Source organism: Theropithecus gelada, chromosome 6, assembly GCF_003255815.1.
Source record: "Theropithecus gelada isolate Dixy chromosome 6, Tgel_1.0, whole genome shotgun sequence".
In the NCBI taxonomy this organism is placed as follows: domain Eukaryota; kingdom Metazoa; phylum Chordata; class Mammalia; order Primates; family Cercopithecidae; genus Theropithecus; species Theropithecus gelada.
In genome coordinates, this window is record NC_037673.1 from 104699896 (window position 1) to 104716124 (window position 16229).

A 16229-nucleotide genomic window follows, 5' to 3' on the forward strand; every position below is an offset into this window, starting at 1 on the left:
TTTCTCCTTTTCCTGTCTTTGTGCTATTATAGTGATATGTTTTATATATTTTACTTTTGCTTATGTTGCAAACTACACATTACATTTTTTTTTGTTTAAATAGTAAATTATCTTCAATAATAAAATATTTCATATATTTATCCATGTACTTATCTTTTCCAGCATTCTTTATTTATCTATGTCTCTATTTCTATTTGGTATCATTTTACTTTCGCCTGAATGGCTTACTTTTAAAATTTCTTGTAATGTAGGTCTGCAAATAATGAATTCTTTATGTATGTCCGAAAAAACATTTATTTCAGTTTCATTTTTAAAATATATTTTTTGGGGGTATAGAATTTTTTTTAAACAGATTTTTACCCCTTCATGTTTTTAAAGATGTTTCTCCAGTGCCTTGTCACAGAGAAATCTGCTATAATCCTTATCTTGGTTGCTCTGAACATTTCATTTTCCTTTGGTAGCTTTTAAGATTTTTCTTTTATCATTGGTTTTAAGCAATTTGATCATGATTTACTTTGTCGTAAGTTTTTTATTGAAGTTTTAATTTATGTTTGTGTTTTTTGAGCTTCTTGTATCTGAGTTTTTAATTTTCATCAAATTTGGAAAACTTTCAGCCATTATTTCTTCACGTATATTTTGTCTCCCCCTCTCTTTTTGCTTTCTTTCAGAGACGCCAGTTATACATATATTAGGCTGCTTGTAGTTCTCTTACAGACTCGTAATGCTCTGTTAATTTTTTCCCCCTTGTCTTTTTTTTCTGTTTCATATTGGTTAGTTTCTGTGACTATGTCTAAAAGTTTAGTAATTTTTTCTTCTGCAGTGCCTAATTGCCTTTAATCCCATCTGGTGGTGATTTTTTTTTTTTTTTTGGTTGTTGTTGTTAACTCAGGCAGTATAGGTTTTGCCTCCTCAAGGATGATTTAGGTCTTTTCTTAAACCTTTTATATATCTACTTAACTTTTTGAACATACTGAATACCACTATAATAACTGTTTTGAAATCCTTGTCACCCAATTCTAACTTCTGTGTCAGTCACTTTCAGTTGATTGATTTGTTCCCTCATTTTGGGTAGATATTTTTGCTTCTTTGAATGCCTGATAACTTTTGATGAGATGCTATACATTGTGAATTTTAAACTTATCAGACTGGATCTCATTAACACTTTTAGTAAAGCTGTAAGACTTTTAGTCCAAGGATAAAATGTAGAACATTGTCTTAATTCATGATAGAATAATAATAACATTTTGTTTGTGAAATGATAGAAGTTTAAAAATCATATTATTAGGGCTGGACGCAGTGGCTCATGCCTGCAATCCCAGCATTTTGGGAGGCCGAGGCGGGTGAATCACGAGATCAAGAGATCAAGACCAACTTGGCCAACATGGTGAAACCCCATCTCTACTAAAAAATACAAAAAAAATTAGCTGGGCGTGGTGGTGCGCACCTGTAGTCCTAGGTACTTGGGAGGTTGAGGCAGGAGAATCACTTGAGCCTGGGAGGTGGAGGTTGCAGTGAGCTGAGATTGTGCCACTGTACTCTAGCCTGGCGACAGAGCAAGACTCCGTCTCAAAAAAAGAAAATAAATAATATTTTTAGTGCCTTTTTTGAGCTTGTTTTTCCTCTTGGAATTTATAATGATTCTCTACTGTTTTTCTATATGAAATCTATAATATACTTTTCCATGTGTTTGTTTTGTTTCATAAATAATCTGAGGATTACAGTTAAGGTGTTTCTGATTTTTCTTCTGCATAAGTTAAATAATTGAAGTTTTTGTATACTTTAGATAATCCTTTTATAGTGTTTGATTTTTCAAGGAATTCCATAAGTTTAAATTTATCACTGTACACATTTAAGTATTTTGTCTTTGTGTTTGATTTGTCTTTTGATCTCATGTGAAATGAGAAAAATTTTTATATAAAACTTGAAGGAAAATGTTTTATCTATTTTTTTAAGTTGGAATACTATTTGTTTTTCTATTAGAAGACATTAAACTTTTAAGATTTACTTTTTATTCTTTTTTTCTTGTCAAGGGATTTCTGAAAAAATGCTGCAAAGAATATCTGTATTCTGTTTATTACAGTAATTTTCTGTTTATTTAGGGCAGATCATATTGATTTTACTACACTTATTTTACAGTATTCAAAAAAATTAATAATGGTCACTTACAATGTTAGATAGTTTCCCTGGAAATTTCTCATAGACAAACAGTTTTTAAGTACATGATGGGGAGAATAAAGAAATAGTTGAAACCAAATCTGTCTGATTTCAGTGTCCATGGCCTTTGTTGGTTTTGTTTCTTCCTATGAAGAACATGAACTAAATTAAACTTTGTTGTGATAATGAAAGATCAAAATATATTAACATAAGTTTTAGAGTCTTAGTGGACTTTATCATCCTTCCTAATTTGTTCTGAGAGTTATATGAGTTTATTTATTCCCAGATATTTTGGGCTCACAATTTCCTGAAATTGTTCATGTTGTGGATAATATACATCATTGTATTAATCTGTTTTTATGCTGCTGATGAAGACTGGGCAGTTTACAAAAGAAAGAGATTTAATGGGCTTACATTTCCACATGACTAGGGAGGCCTCACAATCATAGCAGAAAGCAAGGAGGAGCAAGTCGTGTCTTACATGGATGGCAACAGGCAAAGAGAGAGATTGGGCAGGGAAATTCTGCATTATAAAGCCATGAGATCTCACGAGACTTATTCACTGTCATGAGAACAGCATGGGAAAGACCTGCCTCCATGATTCAGTTACCTCCCACTGGCTCCCTCCCACAACATGTGGGAATTCAACGTGAGATTTGGGTGGGGACACAGCCAAACCATATCAATCATCTTCACCTATATATATACATGCAGGTTCTTGTGCAGATGCCATGTAGTACTTTGTTCAAAGTAAAAAAAAAAAAAAATTAAAGAGTAAATATAATGCATGCCAATTTTATAATATGTAAGCAAAACCATATTGTATGGTATTGAATTTAATAATTTCAAATGTGGTTTTTCTTTGAAGTTTTATAGTTTACTTAAAGATATTCTGAAGTATCAGAAAAGATGTTAACAATAACTACACTCTAATTATATATTCAGATATAGCCTACTTAATTGATTCTGTAGGTCTAGAGTTATGCTAGGGTTTTATGTTTACCAAACCTCAAAATACTGATCATAGTATTTATGAGGCCTTTTCTTACATGAGTAGGAGTCTGAATGCTTCTGCTTTATCACACATCATGTTTAGGGAAAAAAAAAGAAAACAGGATAGCTACTCTACATTACACATGCCCATGTCAATCAGTCTAGAGGCACTTGAAAGGAGTTATCTTCACCCTCTTTTATCACACGAGTGGGGAAACAAACTATCTTCCTAATTATCCTTTCTCTCTGATAAATAAAAGAGCGCTAAGGGATTGGTAAACCCTCTGGTAATTTGTAAGCCGTCATTTACCCTAAGCAGACAGAGTGAGAGGATACCTACTGCTAGAACTGTGGGGAGTAGCTGCAAGTCTCATTCAAAAGTAAATTTTTCTGTAATTGGGAAGTAGATTTTCTTAAATTGCCTCTTCATGCATTATGAATAGTTTGTGATATTTTATAGCCAATTAAAATTGATTACATCTGTTGAGTTGTCTCTATAGAGTACTTTAATTATGAAAACCAGTTTGAAATGAGTCCAGCCTTTAGACAGATGGTTAAATTTATGTTTGAATAAGTCCACATTTTAAAAAATGGATACGACTTTTTAAAAGCTATTTTAGTTAATTTCCTCAATTTGAGTTCACCAAGAATGGCAACTGGCCTTCTTATTCAATATCTGTATATTTTGGTGATATTTAAATATCAAAATCATGTGTGGGTGTTATATGGAGGTCCTTATATTCTGGAACTCAAATTTCTCTCTCAGTTGAACATATGGAAAAATTCATATTGGGCATGGTAGTTGCCAAAGTACAGTTGAAGCTACAGTGGTTGGTCATGAGTTCTGTTGAAGTGACCTGAAAATGAGAGGTTTCCACTTATTTTTGGATTTAGTGATTAATATATATCAGCAGCTAACTTATGGGATGAATGCTTTTTGCTGCATAAAGTATGAAGTGAAATTTCCTTAATATGATAGGAACTTTACAAGGTAATTAAAAGTAATGGCACTCTTAGCTTTAATGAAATTTGCATTGGGTTAAAGCTGTGCAGAAATTGGAATGACAGTTATAATAATCTCATTAAATGCTGAAATATATGGGATGGAATATGCTATATGATTCATTTATATTCTTTATATTATTTCCTAAATTTGTCCATATTTTGCTTAGTTTTGTTAAGGAAACAAAGCTAAGTTCTACACATGAAAAAAATTAAGAGAAGTTCTATCTTCTATATTTTATAGGCAAGCTTCTTAGCAATACTAGTTCTGGACTTCATTACTAAAAAGATGATATAAATGTCATAAGGTAGTATTGATAATATAAACAGTGTGATCTAAACAGCACATGGTAAAATTATAATCTTTCAATAACTTTTAAAAAATTGATTTGTTTGAATTTTTTTTTCAAATAAGAACTATATCAATTTATGCATTTAAGAACTGTTTGTTGAGTTCTTGCTATATGTTAGTCACTGTTGTCTTAATTTGGGATATTGTAGATAACAATACATACAAAAATCCCAGCCTCCTTGAGGCTTACATTTTAGAGCAGAAGATAGCTGATTCATAAAGAAATAAGTGAAACATAGCATGTAAAATGGTGATAAATAAATACCATGGAGAAAAACGAAACAAGGTAGGGAGATTGAGTATTGAGAAGATGATCGCGTATTCCTCATGGAGAAAGAAACGTTTAAATAAAGAGTGAAGGAAGTCAGGGAATGAACCACATGATCATCTGTAGCAAAGAGTACTCCAGGTAGAGGGAACAACCAAAGTCATTGAGATTTTATCATTTCTGGCATATTTGAAGATCAGTGCAGATGCCTTTTTGTCTGTAACTGAGTTGATTTATAAGAGAGGCATGGAGGTATGACATGAGGTCAGAGATGAAGAATGATGGTAGTTGACAGGCAACACATAGATTATGTAGGATCTTGGTAGTTCTTTTAAAACACTGACTTTTACTCAAGTAAGATAGGAAGCCATTGGGGTGTTTTGAGCAGAGGAGTGACGTGAATGAACTTACATTTTAACAGGATAATTGTTGTAACCTTTTTGAGAATAGTCTGAAATGAGAGAGGAAGGACAAAAGTAAGGAGACAGTTACTTCCAGGCTGTTGCAGTAGTTTAGGCAAGGGGTCATGCTGATTTGGACCTGGTTGGTAGCAAAAGAAGTGCTGAGAAGTGCTCAAATTCTGTATAAACAATGAATCCTTGTTATTCGTGGTAGTTTGACAAAGTCACTGTGTACATTAAATTAGTTAGTGCTGACTTGTTTCACCTAGGGGACATAAAGATTTGTTTCCTGCAAGCAATGGCAACATTTTCAGCAACTGATCAATACATAACTTTGTTTTATGTATGTTTTCATTTAAAGACACCTTATGTAACATTGAACTCACAACCAGTGGTGCTATAACTCATGGCTAAATGAAACTTATCTAATACAGGTATCTTCTCTTTAAGGGTCATCACAGCCTTTTTGAGTGTAGGACCATTAGACAGACTTCAGCACTAGCGCCATTTCAAACAGTGAAATCACTAACAAAATTCACAAAAATGTGAAAAATGCACCACATAGACTGCAAATTGTTTACAGTTGTAAAAGCTGAAACAGAGCAGAGCCTACTTTTGTTCAACCTCAGCTCAGAACCTGTGCCTTTACTCAAATTTTTTGCTGCTCTGCACATGGCATACCCATAATTGACCTGGAATGCAGTGCATGTATTGTTTTGGGGGTTTTAAAGAAATTTTACCCAGTAGGTAAATTCATGAGTACAACTTTCACAAATAATGAAAATCTACTATCTATTGAAAGTAGAACTGGCTGGACACGGTGACTCATGCCTGTAATCCCAGCACTTTGGGAGGCTGAGGCAGATAGATCACTTGAGGCCAGGAGTTCAAGACCAACCTGGCCACTGGCCATCATGGTGAAACCCTGTCTGTACTAAAAATACAAAAAATTAACCAGTCCTGGTGTGGCAAACACCTATAGTCCCAGCTACTAAGGAGGCTGAGGCACCAGAATTGCCTGACCCAGGAGGCGGAGGTTACAGTGAGCCAAGATTGCCCCCACTGCACTCTAGCCTGGGTGACAGAGCAGCAACACCCTGTCGAAAAACAAAAACAAACAAACAAACAAAGCCTAGAGGATTTGCCATTGAATTGGATGTAGTTTGTGAGAAAAAGAGGAAAAGACTGATTCCAGGATTTTTGGCCTGAGCAACTGAAGAATGGCATTGTTAGTAACTGAGGTGGGAAAAATGTGGGAAGACCGGTTTTTAGAGTTTTATTAGATACTTAAGTGGAGATGTTGAATTAAATCTCTAGTTCAGCAGTTCCAGGGAGAGGTCTGGAGTAGAACTATAACTATGAAATGTTAATTGTCATTTTAAAGCCATGAGATTTTATGACATTACCAGTAGTATGAATGAAGATAAAAAAGAGAAGAGTCTTAACAAAGACTGAGCCCAACATGAAGTCAGGGAAATAAAGAGTTAAAAATAATACAAAAGACCAATAGGAAAACTAAGTGAATGTGCTATTCTGGAAGACAACATGGGAAGACAGGTTTCAAGGAAGAGCAAGTGATTAACTAGGTTAAATACTGCTAAAACATAAGGTGAGGACTAAGATTTGGAGTTAGCAAAGTGTACATTATTGGTGATTTTGACAAGAGAAATTTCAGTGGAGTGGTACAGGGAAAACCCTAAATGGACTGGGTTTAAGAAAGAAGGAGAGAAAAGAAACTGGAGATAACTAGTATCAGTTCTGCAGTAAAGGGGAGGAGAGAAATATGGAAGTAACTGGAAGAAGTGCAGTAAAGGGAGGTTTTTTTTATTTGTTTTTCAAGATTGGGAGCTATTACAACTTGTTTGCTGATGAAACTGCACTTCTAGGGAAGGAAACACAGTTGAGGCAGCAGGAATGAAGGAAGAATTGCTGGAGAAATGTCCCTGAGTAGGTGAGAGAGGATACATCTAGTACCCAAATAAATAGATTAGTCTTTACTTTGAACAAGGACAGTTTATTCATGGTAATAGTTTAGGAGAGATGGAGAGATATGGATTCAGATAAAAAGGTTAGATATGCTGGTGAAAGCTTATGGAAGTTCTCTTCAGAGTAATTTCTAAAAATGGGGTTCACGGACTCCCTCTTCACAGTAATATGGCTCAGATTTCAAAATCATAAGGTACAAACTATTAAGTACACAATGAAAAGTTGTTTTTTTCCCCAGTCATTATTCATTTTTTTCCTCCAGAGACAACAGATATTATCTGCTTTTTCTAGAGATATTTTATGCATAACATGTAGCTTTTAAGCCAGTTTATTAAGTGTGTTCATCAACTTATTAGATACGTTTCATATCATAGTACATATTAGGAGTTGGAGGTTAGTGTGTGGTTGTTTATGCTAAGTTAATGATGATCTCTGCACTTCTTGTGGTACAGTTATATCTTAACATGATGACTATTTGGTGAGCCTTCATTTTAATTTTCTTATCAAATATCTTTTAGGAAGAGACTATAACTGTGCATCCCTCATATAACCTAGGACACCATAGATTGTAGATAAACATTTAAAGGATGAATGCCCTAAATTTTCTGTAAATGTTGTTTTTCCACATACTTGACAAGTCTTCTAAAGTAGAGTTAAATCTTTTTTTTTTTTTTTTCATAGTATGGCTTCTTTTTGTATTAATATTACATGCAGTGGAAACATACCTGCTAGGAGACATACAAATTAAAACTAAATTTTCTTTTCTGAACTAGGAAATCAGTGTTTTGATATTTAAAGAACAAATTGTTGAGGCTTCTTATCTGTAGGCTGAATAACACCAGTTCTTTATATATAATGATTATTCTGTTACTTTAAAAGTTTGATCCAGTTTTCACAGCTGTCTTTTAACTATATTTTAACATCATTTCAGTCCTATAGAAATGTTGAAAGAATAGTAAAAAGAATTCCCATATACCGTTCACTCACGTTTCCTGAATGTTCACATTTTACCACATTTGCTTTATACTTTTCTGTCTCTGTATGTGGTACATATATATGTATGTGTATGTGTGTATGTGTAAATATAAAAAGTAAATGTATATTTATTAAGTTGTCATATCTTTTTGGTTGCCTTTACGCTGGAACAGTTAAAAGTCTTTATGGTTCGCAAAACGTTGACATTTTTGAGCAGTATAGGATGGTTATTTTGTGGAGTATTCCTTGATTTGTTTTTCTGCATAATATTTGTTATTTATTTTTCATAGGAATACCATAGAAATGATGTTCTGTTGTCGGTGCTTTATATCAGGTTCATGATGTCAGTTCATCCCATTAGTGGATATTAATTTGATCATTGGAATAAGGTGGTATATACTTGATTTCTCCACACTAAAGTTACATTTTCATTTTTGCTTGTTAATAAGTATTGTAGGGAAAACATTGACACTGTGTAAATACGGTGTTACTCTTCAGATTTTCACCCACTAGTTTTTCTATCAATGGTGCTTGCCTAAATTATTTATTATCATAGCAATTGTGAAATGGTAATTTTCTAGTTCTATTATTCCTTTTACATTTATTAATTTGTTTTTAATATATGGAAGGACTTTTCCCTCTCTCCGGTTTATTTTTTAAATTTATGTATTAATTTAATGTATTAGAATGAACTCACAGATTCAGATTTTTATTCATGGATTATAATTTTCTACTATAATAATTTTATACTATCATGCTCAGATTTGGGCAGTGGGAGCCACTTCAAACTGGCTCCTCTGTCCTTTTGACACACTCCTATCATTCATTGAGTACGTATTTTCTGGCTCATCTTACTCTTTTCCTACTTCAGGTTCCATTTCTCTATGAAACCCTAGTTCCTTTTATTGGAGAATTGTATTTGGAAAACAATATCTGGCCATTGGTGTGCTCGTTGCTAGTGGAGTATCTTGTTCTAGGTCCTGTTAATTGACAGAGACAGGAAATAAGCAACATGTACACACCCATGTACACCTGTGCTTTTTTTTCTGTTATCTATTGGTCTATCTAGGGATACACTGAGGGGTTCACCTTGATACTTCAAATTCAAATCCAGTACCATAGAGTTTATTCCTTCTCTTCCTATTTATATATTTGCAACTGCTTTCTCTGGCAGTGAGAAACCTAGCTTCTGTTATTCACAATATTTTACTTACTTGCTCAAATGCTAGAATACACAGAAAGTAATTTCAATATTGCTAACTCATGCCTCTGAAAAATGAAACTTAAAAATTACAGTTTGGTATTTGTTTAAATCTTTTCTTGTCTTTAGCCTTCTATTTGTAATCATATACTGTTTTCCAAAGTTACTTAGTTTTTTACAAAATTACTTCCCTACTCCTTTTAGTGTGGTTAGTGTTACTCACTGGAAATACAGTTTGGTTCATTTGTTTCTGTTGTATCTCATTTTAATTCTGCCCCCCCATCCTTGTTAATTTTGTTTATTTCTATGTGAAACTTTAGTGATTCTAAAAGTTAACACTGTTCAAAACCATATAGAAAACTCAGTCGTTTTTATTTCCCTTTCTTTCTTGCACAAAACTACGATTATATAATATTCTTTTTCCTTTGCTTCTCCATTGATAATGCATCCTGAAAATGACAACATTCAAGTTGGTAGATAGTTTTTTCATTCTTTTTTTTTTCTGTCGTCAGTCTCTTGCTAGTTTTTTCATTCATTTCAACAACTGCATGCCACTTTAAGATTATTTAAGCCCTTTCCTACATATGGACATATAGCTTAAAATAACCTTATATATGTGTTTTGTATGTGTGTGTGTTTGTGTGTGTGATTGGAGGAATGAATTCCCAGAAGTGTGATATAAATTCCAAGAAGTGTGATTGCTGGGTTAAAAAGTATACTTACATGTTATTTTGTTAGATATTGCCAAATTTCCTTCTATAAGGATTATACCAATTTGCATTTCTACTAGAAATGTATGAATTTTTTTTCTCCACATTCTCACCAACAGAGTTTCTCAATTTGGTAGACGAGAAATAGTATCTTAGTTCCTCCTTCTTTCTTACATTACTGTCACTGCTGTGATCTACCACTACAGTTTTTCAGTATTTTCACATGTAGAGCATACCTTCTTTTTCTGATGGTTGTTTTTAGATCAGTCTTAAGCATGCTGCTGTTTCTTCTCTTCACCCCCACCCCTGCCTCACCCACCTACACCCACCCCCAAACAACCCACCCAACAGCCTTTGGTCTTCATAAAGACTTGCTATGGGAGGGGGAGAGATCATTTGTAGAGATTCAGTGTTTACTTTTCTACTCATAGCCAATTTAAAATTTGGACTCTGTCTGCCTGTTATGCTGAGGGTATGAGTTATATTTTTCCTTTTTTTCTTTATTATAGTTTTGGGTAATATGTGGGAGATTCAGAATTATGCTGCTGCCATATCCCAGCTACCCAGAATTCCCTCATTCACAGTATCGTAAAATTATGGAATGTAGATTTGGACATGGTGCATCATTCACTTTACAGGTTGTTAGAAGACTGTGGGTCAATCGAATGTAGCAGTCACTATATATGCAAGGAAATTATATTACACAGAGTTTGAGAACTTGCTCTTTAAAGGTGTTTTATATTGAATTTTTAAATAAAGTATCACTTTCAGTTCTCTGAACAGTTCAAAACCCATAAAATGTTTAATAAATGTTTCTTGATAAATCAAATTTTCTTATGCCAGGAAATTTACTAAAAGTAGCAAAATATGTATATACCTATTTATTATTATTATTATTATTATTATTTTGAGACAGAATCTTACTCTGTCGCCCAGGCTGGAGTGCAGTGGCACGATCTCAGCTCACTGCAAGCTCCGCCTCCTGGTTCCAGTGATTGTCCTGCCTCAGCCTCCCGAATAGCTGGGAGTACACACCACCACCCAGCTAATTTTTGTATTTTTAAATAGAGAAAAGGTTTCACCATATTGGCCAGGCTGGTGTTGAACTCCTGACCTCATGATCCTTCCGCCTCTGTCCCCCAAAATGCTGGGATTGCAAGTGTGAGCCACCGTGCCTAGCCATACCTATTTTTTTTTTTAATGCTCTATAGGAGCATATAAACATAAAAGTTTTTTTTTCTTTTTTTCTTTCCAAATTCTGTGCTTTATTTAGCCTTTGCTATTAACTGCATTTTGTCAATTTTCTGCCATTTAATCTATATTACAACCCAGTGAATTAGAAAGGGCAGATAATTTAACTCCTATGTTTAAAACTTAGAAACTAAAATTTAGATTAAATGGTTTGCTTGGGGCTGCAGAGCTAATCAAAAGAAAAGCTAAGACTAGAATTGACTTTTAACATTGTTCTTGTCAGAACCACACTGAGTAAAAAAGGTAGCTCCTTCATTGTTTCTACATATCACACTTGAATTTAACTTCCATGTGAAAAAAAACTTGTGTATACATTTGACCCAAGTAACTATAAGTTAAGATGAATTCCTGTGCATTTTCTTCATACTCAGTGTGCCTAGGATAGTGATTGTAGAGTAATAAGTAAAATTGTGAAGTTGAGGAGCATATTAATCTCTTTTCACACTGCTATAAAGACATATACTTACTGGGCAATTTATGAAGAAAAGAGGTTTAATTGGCTCACAGTTCCACATTGCTGGGGAGGCCTCAGGAAACTTACAATCATGGTGAAAGAGGAACAGACATGACTTCATGGCGGCAGGTGAGAGACTGAGCAAGAGCAGGGAAAACTGCCTTATAAAACCATCAGCTCTTCTGAGAACTCACTGTCACGAGAACAGCATGGGGGGAAAAAACCCCTTCATGATTCAGTCACCTTCCACCTGGTCCCTCCCTTGACACATGGGAATTACAAGGATTATAATTCCAGATGAGATTTGGGTCGGGACACAGAGCCAAACTATATTAACAAGGAATGTTCTGAAAGAAAGGAAAATTATAAGGTAGTAGAAAGTTTAGTTATCCAAATCAAAGCAGGGTGTACTTGTGGGCACTTTATTTTTAGAAAATAATCACTTCTTATTTATTATCACAGGCTTTCTACCATAATATTTCACAAATGGCAAACACTTCAGAAGTTTATAATAAAAAAGGTGACTTTTTAGACTAGCTTAATGAGTAGTCTAGCCTTTCTCTTGTAAATGTCAAACTTACATAATTGAGTTTTGCTAGCTTCATTATATTGTTTATGGCGTGACATGTTGTTTATACATTCTGTTATTACAAAACAATAAATAGATTTGTCAACAAGTTGTGGCAAATGAATTATAATTTAATCTCTTTGTGAATTTTATTATGTGGAGGAGGAAAAATTGGATGTTTTCCTCCTTGTTGATTGACACATAGAACACTCCATGCCCTGCTCCAATGCCTGTCATCGTTTAAAGAAAAAAAGGAAAAAAGCACACAGAACAAAGATAGGATTCTGTATCTGTTGAATGAAAAATAAGAATTGTTTTATTCTATATACTTTGCATAATTTTAAGATCATATGCATTTATTTAAAAGTTAAGAAAGTATTAGTGATCTGAGATATTTTGAAGTAAACAGAATTGTATTAGGTTATTTTTTGCAACAATTTTGTTAAGTAAAAGGAATTTTAAGGTTTTTATTTGTAACATTGGTTTTTATATGGTATTAACATTTCTGAAATTGACTTATATATCCTGTATAGCACCGTAAACATTTATTTTAAAACAAATCAGTTAAAAGTAGCATAGAATCCCTTTCTAAATCATGGTAAGTGAGCATGTTTTTAAAACTCTTTGTTTATACCTTCAAGGGAGGGAGATAAAAGATTGATTGATAATGTGCATGCATAAGTATGCCTTATAACCAAATGTAGAAGTGTATGTGAGCTGTGGAGTACTCCTCTCCAAAATCTGTTAAAACATAACCTGAAATCTGGTTTTAAACCTGAAAGTGGTTTTGAGAATTTATTATTATTATTTTAATACAATGGATTCCGCATTGGATGTTTCCAAAGGCATTAAATATTTTTGTAATTGTTATTAATGACCATTGGTAAGCTGTTGATGATTAAATTTTGGCTCTAATAGCTTCAGGTTGTTTGTCATATACTATATTTAATAAAGATAAAGGCATCTGGGAAATTCTTAACTTTTCTAATGTTATCTTGGAGCATAAAATCTTAGTGAGTTGAGTGTTGTGTATTTAATGAATCATTTTACACCAGCTAGAAAGACAGATGGGTAGTGTGCAGTTTAAATATCTGTGCAAATGGGAGGACAGATGGGTGGTTTAAATGTCTCAATGAAAATGTGTAGAGAGATTGTCTTCTGAAGTTAGACTAAAAAATTTAGGGAATTAGGAATAATAGTTAATATAACAATAAAATTTTTAAATAGGGCAAAATGTGGAATTCAGTGAATTGATTATACCTTTTGAACTGACAGTAAAATGTAACATCTTAGAACACAATACTCAAATACACTTGCATGGTAACTGCCTGTTTTGTTTTCTTATTATGAACATGTGGACTGTAGAAAGTGTCTTTATTACTTGGAATTAACTTATCTGGTTAATTGTACCTGACCTTTTGAACTGTTGTCAGAATTAATTTATTCAATTTCAAGTAGTCAGTGAAACTTAAACTAGCTTAAAAATGGTGAGTAAAAAAAAAAAAAAAAAAAACAGACCAAAAACCAAAAACCTTGAAATGGGCCTTAAAAAGGGCAGCTTCTGTAGCACGAGTTAGTGAACTTTTACTCTTATTCAGGAATTAATATGACTTAGCTTCTAGCCAAAATATTAGTTCCTATATGGGCAGTTATATACCTTAGATCTTGGGTGTCAGCTTCATATAGAAGCCTCCTCCTAACTTGTGTGGGTGGAGAGGAAAAGGGTGCTCATTTTTAGATGGAAGGCTGTGGGCTGGCCATAGATATGTCAGTTGCTTTGACCTTTTTTTTTTTTTTTTTTTTTTTTTTGATGGAGTCTCATTCTGTTGCCCAGGCTGGAGTGAAGTGGCTTGATCTTAGTTCACTGCACCCTCGGCCTCCTGGGTTAAAGTCATACTCCTGCCTCAGCCTGCCCAATGCCTGGTACCGCAGGCACGCACCACCACACCCAGCTAATTTTTTTGTATTTTTAGTAGAGACGGCGTTTCACTGTGCTGGCCAGGCCGGCCTCGAACTCCTGACCTCAAGTAATCTGCCTGCCTCAGCCTCTGAAAGTGTTGGGATTACACATTAGCCATTGTACCCAGGCAATTGCATTGACTTTTGGGGACTTTTAATGAAATATATTCTGTAAGAAGAATGCTAAGTAGTAATATTCATGAATAAAAATGCTGTTATATTGTTCTATGGAAAATTGTTATAGTAACTGATCATGTGGGAGGATCTATTCCTTAGAACATTAAGAATCATTCATGGTTAGTATTACGGAAGTCATTTTATTAATTGCTAAGTTAAAAAGTTGTGCCAAGTGTCATGCAGAGTGAAATAAATCTCTAGGGATTTATTTTAAGTGAGACAAAAAGTTTACTGATTTCTGATAAACATTAAAAAAATTCAAATAGATATGAATTTTTGACAAAATCACTGGGCATACCTCATAGTAAGGAGAATAATCATTTTATATTAAAGTTATATAAACACATATATGATTATTTACTAGTTCGTGACATAAAATATATTATCTTATGGGTGGTAGTCAAAAAGTTTGAAAAACTACTACTTTAGTGATTAAAGTTGTTTTTTTTTTTTCTTTCTGATTTTCTTCAGGTGAGAACTGAATTAATGTACTTGCTTCCCTCCTGCCACTCTAGTTTTAGAACATGTTTCTGGTCAGCAGTGACAGGGGTTAGAGATACTCAGGTGAAAATACTATTTTCTTATTGAGAAGTTCTTTATGTTATAAAGTGAAATAGATTATCTGGGTAACATTTTATTAATAACTTGGACAGTTATTAATATCCCCATGTGCAAGAGCCAGTGAATGGACTGTGGGTACAGAATTAAACTCTTTAATATAATTATGTGTTACTCCCTAGAAGTCAGTGGTGATTCTAGTGTTTGTGAACACTAGAATGTATTGATAGTAGAGACATACAAGTCTGCCAGAAGGTTTGTTTCTGTTTATGTGATGTGGATGTAGTTCCTGAGCATCAGAATTGGAGGGATGATGAGAAAGCAAAGGAATTCTATTTCTCATTCTGTTCTTCTTCCTGGGAATGGTCCGAGGTCTGAAATTGTCCCTCTTTGCAAAGGCCTCACCTTTTCTCTGCTCTTTGCTCTGGGGTACTGAGATTCTTAAATGAGGAATACTCAGGTGGTTGCTGAGCCTACGCAGAACGGCAACAAAAGGGAGGCTGCCGTCAAAAATTCTCAACTTAAGATCTGTTTCTGGGGAGGGGATGTATTTGGAGGACCTCTTTGGAAAGGGCAGAAATTAGTAAATATCTTGAACAGTTTGTTTTCTGAATCTACATTGACAAGAAATATTTGCGTAGTTTGCATCAAAAGTTTAAGATCTGCTTAAAATTTTCATTTATTTATATATTCATTCGCTTATATTGGCAATCTGTAAATGTTTTCTAAATGACTAGTAGAGGAACCATAAAATGTTTTAACTTATAACATTATCAGTATCTCTCAGACTTCTTCTACATGAAGTCTAAATTTCTCTGCTTGATTTTCAAGTCATTCAGCACCTAGAAGTGCCCTACCTAAGCAGACCTATTTCTTTAACTTTCTCAAAACTTGCTGTCTTTAGATAAGCTTATCTCTATGTAACTTTGTTCTTTCCATGTAGTCACTCAATATTCCAGTTCACAAGGCTCTATGTCAAGGACTCTGTTTTGCCAAATACTGAATTCCCAGTGTTTAGCACAGTTCCTAGTAGTGTTCAGCTAATAATATTCATTGAGTGAAAGGAAGGAAGGAATGAAGGGAAAAAAGGAAGGTGAGAGGAAGGGACTATCTGTTCTTATCTTTCTTATACTTCTCCAGACATGTCCTATATTTTAAGGTTTGCTTCTCCACAAAGCCTCCTCTGAGTACCCTTGTCTTTGTTGGTATCTCAAACATAG

General features: G+C 34.0%; 1 protein-coding gene across 3 annotated transcripts in view; it reads left to right on the forward strand.

Moving 5' to 3' along the window:
* FER (FER tyrosine kinase) overlaps positions 1-16229 on the forward strand; it is a 437039-nt gene that overhangs the window by 101893 nt on the left and 318917 nt on the right. The window lies entirely within an intron of this gene.